Source organism: Rattus norvegicus, chromosome 10 (genome assembly GCF_021556685.1).
Source record: "Rattus norvegicus strain SHRSP/BbbUtx chromosome 10, alternate assembly SHRSP_T2T, whole genome shotgun sequence".
NCBI classification, from domain to species: Eukaryota; Metazoa; Chordata; class Mammalia; order Rodentia; family Muridae; genus Rattus; species Rattus norvegicus.
This window is the reverse complement of record NC_141543.1, coordinates 30,373,077-30,379,581: the sequence shown is the minus strand read 5'-3', so window position 1 is coordinate 30,379,581 and position 6,505 is coordinate 30,373,077.

Below are 6,505 nucleotides of genomic sequence, written 5' to 3'. Positions count from 1 at the left end.
TTCCTTTGTTTTTATCTCTTGTGAGCTAAACCTTATTCCCCTAATATTTATGGTCTATGTTCTTTCTTCTTTTTCCTAAGAACCTGGGAATAAACTTTTTTTTAAGAATTGGATTCTTGAAGATATGACTAAACAATTTGTTAAATCATACTGAAATAGGAAGGGTCCCTGCTCCAGTGTGACCTATGTCCTTGTAGAAAGGATTTATGTCACTCACCACATTTTGTAGATATCTGAGTATATTACTCCTAGAAACAAAATACCTGACCATCAGCAGAGAGGTCTGCCTTGATGACACCTAGTTTTCAGATATTGATTGTTTTAGGGAAGTCACTCACTGGACATTTGTTTAAACCATTCCAGGCTCGCACATGATGGTATTTGGGGTAATTTTTTTATTAATCTAATATATTGCCCAATGGTAATATTGGTTAAGAATGAAGAACAATCATGAGTATGTTGAATATGGAGCACAAAGTAAGGGTTTGCAACATTTACAATTTCAATTACTCTACAGCTCCAGACATAGACAATAGACACTATTGCTGTGACAAATTTGTGGAAAAATAAGGCTTTGTAACATTTAATTCACTTGTCTGATCCTTCTGGTGCCAGAGATTTTAGACCTAAATCACCTTAACTTTGGTATAGAGGCTCGATCAGTGATGCTTAAACGTTTAGACGAATGAACCATTTCCTTGAATAACACATTACTGCCTCAACACTTCTACATTTACCAACATTGAACTAGTTCTTTTGAGCACAGTTCAACAAAGAGTTCTTCAGTCGCTCTAACCTGAATTCTGGTACCATTCTTTAATAATTATGTGTAGGCTCAGCTAATAGATAAGGATATTATGGACAACCAGGACCAAACCAAACCGACAGAGTGCTGCCATGGTGGGTGGGGTGGGGTAGGGGTATCTTTCCAAATTATATCTCTGAGTCTGTTCTACAGCAATGCCTTTCCGATCAAGGATCATGGCTGTTTCTTCATAGATTTTATAGTGCTGGAAAGAAAAGAGGTTCTATGTGGAAAACTGGGGAGACTGTCATTGGAACAGTGCTTATTGCCTCTGGAAAACTGTTGGGATGATTTGTTCCAAAAGGCTCTTTGCAGGCATAATTGCCTTTTTCTTTCATATACAACTCTCAAAATCTGATCCAATATCCATCATGCATCTCTAGTTGATCAATATTTATCTTGCAAACCTCAGGAAAAAGTGTTTATTCCATCAAGAAATTTCCTTGAAAAGTAGAAATATTTTTCCCAAAATAGATTTAATTCCAATAATATTTTTTTTGTTTTATACAAATAACATTTCTTTAAAGAAATGTTCTGCTATATGTCATGAGAATGTATGAAAAGGTGTCATAAATTTTTCTTTAGGAGGTCATTACTTGCTATATATTTTTATATTTACACAGAAAGAAAGACTCAAAATTCTGGTCGGAATATGGATTTCTGTATACAAATGTGTTAAATTCTATAGGTACTCTAATTTGAACATCAAGTACCATAAATATTATTTACAAAAGAAACCCAATTTACATTTCATTTATTTAAAATTTCTCTAAGAAAACTTTCTTTTTAAATATAAGAGCTGTGACTCCTATGTACTCCCTACATTCATTTTTAAGCCAACGGAAAATATATTTCCTCCTGATGTTAAGAAACCCTCAAAGTTAATTACTGGAGATAGTTGGATTATTTTTTTTGCTTATCTTTATTCTAGAGGGACTATACACTATTTGCATGTAGCCATGTAGGGTGAATTCACTTCCGACACAGTCAATTATATAAGTCTATCAACAGCTATTTTATTATGGGAACAATAGAGACAGAAGGCTCCGACTCTCTGATGAATGTAGATTAGACAGAGGTCACCCTGACATACATAATTAGTTTTAGAATGTTAAATTAATAGGTAGTGTGCCCCTAAGGCAACCATACATTTAGGCTGAAGCTGCAGGATCTGGAGCCCAGCCCTCGTATGCTGTTGTCAGTGCTGACATGGCTTAACGCACTGCCTGTGAAGTGACATAAGGTATTATGGAAAAGCTAAATGGCTGTAAAAACAAAATTTGCATAATACTATGGTCAGACTACACATATTTCCCTTCAGAAACATTTGTACAACTCAATTATTATGCAAATTCTTAACAGGGTGTTGGCTAAACAGATACATCTTGGAGTGCCTTAAATAGATCTTTTAACAAGAATTCAATAAGCAATCAATGGCAATATTTGGAATGATATTAAATTTCTGGTTTGGATTGCTATAAATATTAGCTTAAGAGTAGGAAGGTGAAATGAAAGTCATTTTCCATTAATAAATGCTTTCCTACCTATATGTAGTCAAAAAATAGTAATATCTAGGCAGAGCTCACTCACATGGAGGGACTAAAAATCATATGCCAACTTTCCTATGCTGCAATCACTGGGTCATTCAAATCTTGCACTATTGTGGTTGTTAACATGCTTGAGCAAATAAAATTATTTTTTCACAGAACAGATTTAAAGTTATTTAGATATGTTCAAGGAGGTGACTTCAAGTAATCTAGAGACGTATCTGAAGTTTAATTTGTGGTTTATGTCGCACTATATTTTATCAATAATATAAATTTATTTTCTTTGAGTTTTGCATTAATTATGTGATTGGCTGTAAGCCCTGTTCTTTATCTTTCTATGAACTTTAATATATACAGCACACCAGAAAGGTTGAGTTTATTGCCACATTTTGTTGATGAAGTAAATGAGAGCTACTGCTTAAGAATCCTTTGTCGTATGCACAACTAGGTAATGCCAAAGCAAGGAATGCTTGAAAATGAAAAGCCATATTCTAATGGTTTTATATCAATCACATATATAGCAGATAATATATGATAGTTAATATATGCAACCTATGCAAATGATTAATCTAGGCATCTCCTATTTAGGTTTAAATGATTGTCCAGTATATTCATTATTTCATCACCAATTTAAAACTGCTCAGAGAATTTTGGGAGATATTTTGGTATCTATTTCTACAGTCTCAGGAGATTTTACTTCCTCAACATCATATGGTCACCGTACAAACACTTGCTTTGTATCTACACTTGAGTTTAATGTTATCACAACATGGATGCCAGTGGATACTCACCCTGTAAAAGCTTCAGCACTTTTAAGGTTGCTATATTAGGCTAGGGTTTATAGAATTTAAAATTACCTCACTGTATAATTTACAGAACAGCTAATGGAATTAGTGTTATGATTGATCTGAATGTGTAGACAAATGATACCAAGAAGTCCAGACCCAGGTAAATTAGAAGTTGGTTCCATTGTTCACTTATGAAAACAAAATCCCTGGTGACTTAAATCTGTCTAATCTGGTATTCTCTGTATCTTTGGCCCTATTTACTCATGTTAGCAAGGTGTCAGTATCAGTGCTGGGTACCACAGAAAGATACCATCATATCTTTTGTTCATTAAATCATTTGGCAAGATGCTAAATATGGATCACTTATAAAACAATAAAATCACTTCAGCAGTCTTAGTTTTTATTCATCTGTATTTGGGTTAATGGAATAAGCATGTACCAGATTTAGAAAAAGAATTGAGAAAGAACTAGCTATAACTTTCAACCTCTGTATATGAGGAAAAAAATTTTACCTACCAAAAAAGTGTGCATGGTGTGTGATGGAGGCAATAGTCATCCAACAGACAAATATTGGTGTTCTGCAGCATCATATTTCAAAATTTTTCCTTATGTAAATACACAATCTACATAAATCATACATTCAACAACAAAGTGAGCTATTTGATAAGATATAGGTTTTGAAATCCTAGCCAGGTAAAAGGGCTCAATTTCACCAACAGATTCCCCTCCAGGATATAAGAAAACGAAGGCAAAATCTAAACATTACTTCCTTAGCAATAATAAAATGTTCCTGTTCTTAAGTGACAACAGAAAATGAATTATTTATTTTGGAGTTATTGTTTTGATGGAATATAAATATCCAAAACAGAAATATTTTCAGAAGAATAAAGATGAGGAGTCCATGGTGATGGTATAATCTTGTAAAATACTTTATCTAGCATCAAATGATTGATACATTGTAGAATTAATTTTTCTATACTATACTTGATCTTAATTGAATTGTTCTAAAAATATAATACTTCAATTCTACTAATTTTTAATTTTTATTTTTTGTTTGTTAAGGTTTAAACTAATTCTTAATTCTCCAATATCTTACTTTCGCACATCATGCAAAATATCCCTAGTAAAACATCATTTTTAGCAAAGAGCAATATTTTTTCTTTCTTTTGGAAAACAGATATTTAGGGATAATTATACCTGTATACCAGTGAATATTCTGTATTTGGTTTGTAATGCATGCATGCCCCTGTACCATTTGGTGACATCCAACAAAAGCAAACAAACAAAAAACAAAAGCAAAAAACAAAAACACTATTTTGAGAGCTGTAGAGGCGGCTCAACTCTTAAGGGCATTTGCTATACTTGCAGAGAACTCATGTTCATTCCCAGCACATAGAACAGGTGGCTCACAGTTGCCAGTGTATGTGGCAGGCACTGCATTCATGTGCACAAACCTGCCAAGGACATATATACAGATAGTTAAAAATAAAGAAATACTTTCTACAATTTTTTGTCAAAAGCTAACTACCAGGTAAGTTGACTAGTTAGAATCTGATTCCTGTGTTATGCTATAAAGGAGAGGAATAAGAAAAGACAGAGAAAGGGAAGTGGGTAGTGTGGAGCTCCACCCAGCAGCTGACAGAAACAGATGCAGAGACTTATAGCCAAACATTAGACAGAGCTCAGGGATCTTGTGGAAGAGTTGGGAGGATTGAGGAACCCAGAGGGGATAGAAACCCCAGAGGAAGACCAATAGTCAACTAACCTGGATCATTAAAGTTTCCCAGAGACTGAACCACTAACCAAAGAGCAGACACAGGCTGGACCTAGACCCCTCACACATATGTAGCTATGTGCAGCTTGGTCTTCATGTGTGACCCCAACAACTGGAGCTTCAGCTGTTCCTGATTCTGTTGCCTGCCTGTCAATCTTGTTTCCCCAACTGGATGCCTTGTTTGACCCCACTGGGAGAAGATATGCTAGTCCTGCAATGAGTTGATATACAAGGGTGGGTTGGTAAGGATAGGTGCTCCCCCTTCGCTGAGGAAAGGGGGAGGTGTTTGGGAGAGGAACCCTGTGAAGGGGGAGCTGGGAGGAGAGGGGAGGTTACAATGTGGACATAAAATGAATAAATGGTTGACGGTTAAAAAAAGTGTATTTCAAACAAAACAGGGACATTCAGACAACTGAAAAAGCAAAGAGAAACAAGAGTGACTTGATAAAAAGGATTGGCATTCACTGCCCAAGGCACATCACCAACTAGTAGATGGAATAGAAGCAGAAGTCTCATTCAAGAGGTAGACCAGATGGCCCTGTGTCAAGGACCAGCCTTGACTTGGAGAGCAGGTCTTGTGGAAGGGATATTTGGGAGTTGTAGAAGAAACAACTGGAAGTCAATCATAGGTACAAGCTGCTAGCTTTGTTTTCTGCTTGAGGTGGCTCTCCAGTCAGCTGTATAGATAGCTCAGCTTTTGCACAACAAAGTCCAGTTTTTTATTTGTATGTCAATCATTTCCCTCGGTTCCCTTTTGTTTACCCCAGAAGTCAGCATTTTATGACCTTAGCTCTTCAATTTTAGAAAAAGACAGGAAGTACTTTTTTTCAACAGGAATTCATTTGCTATGTTGAAAAAATGAATTCCTGACTTTGTAAGCACAACATGGGATCCTATCCTGAGATTATCATTCCCACGATGCCTAGATCTCAATTTGCTCTGTGTCAGGCTAAACTTGAACTCAAAAATCTGCCTGCCCGTGTATCATTCTTATAAGCTGGCTCATTAGTGCATCTGCCTTTGTTCTTTTTTTTTTCTCTTTTTCTTTTTTTTTCAGAGCTGGGGACCGAACCCAGGGCCTTGCGCTTGCTAGGCAAGTGCTCTAACACTGAGCTAAATCCCCAACCCCTGCCTTTGTTCTTTTAGGTCCATGAAAGCCCTCATAAAATTTATATTGCATCCTTATATTTGCATAGTTGACAAATAATACACTTTTGAACTCATGTTTTCAGAGTTCTTTCCCATAGCCTTAAGGGTTATCCTGAAGGTCATAGCATTTACCATTTTGCTGAGGAACATATTCTCATGATGTTTTTAATTATCATGAAGTCATTAACCTTAATAGGGAGAACATGACAATATGCACATTATTTTACAAATAAGCTTTTAGCTTAGCAACTATCAACACTCATGGAGGCCCACACACTGCTAGCTTTGCCTCAGAAGCGGGAACCTTGTCATGCTGTCCCTTTTGCATGGCAGGATTTAGCATCCTGGTCAGAGAACAATATTCCTACACATAAGACATGACTGCAGTTCTTACGACTATCAGCGCAGTTGCATGCTTCGGTGAATAATGACTGACTCTTTC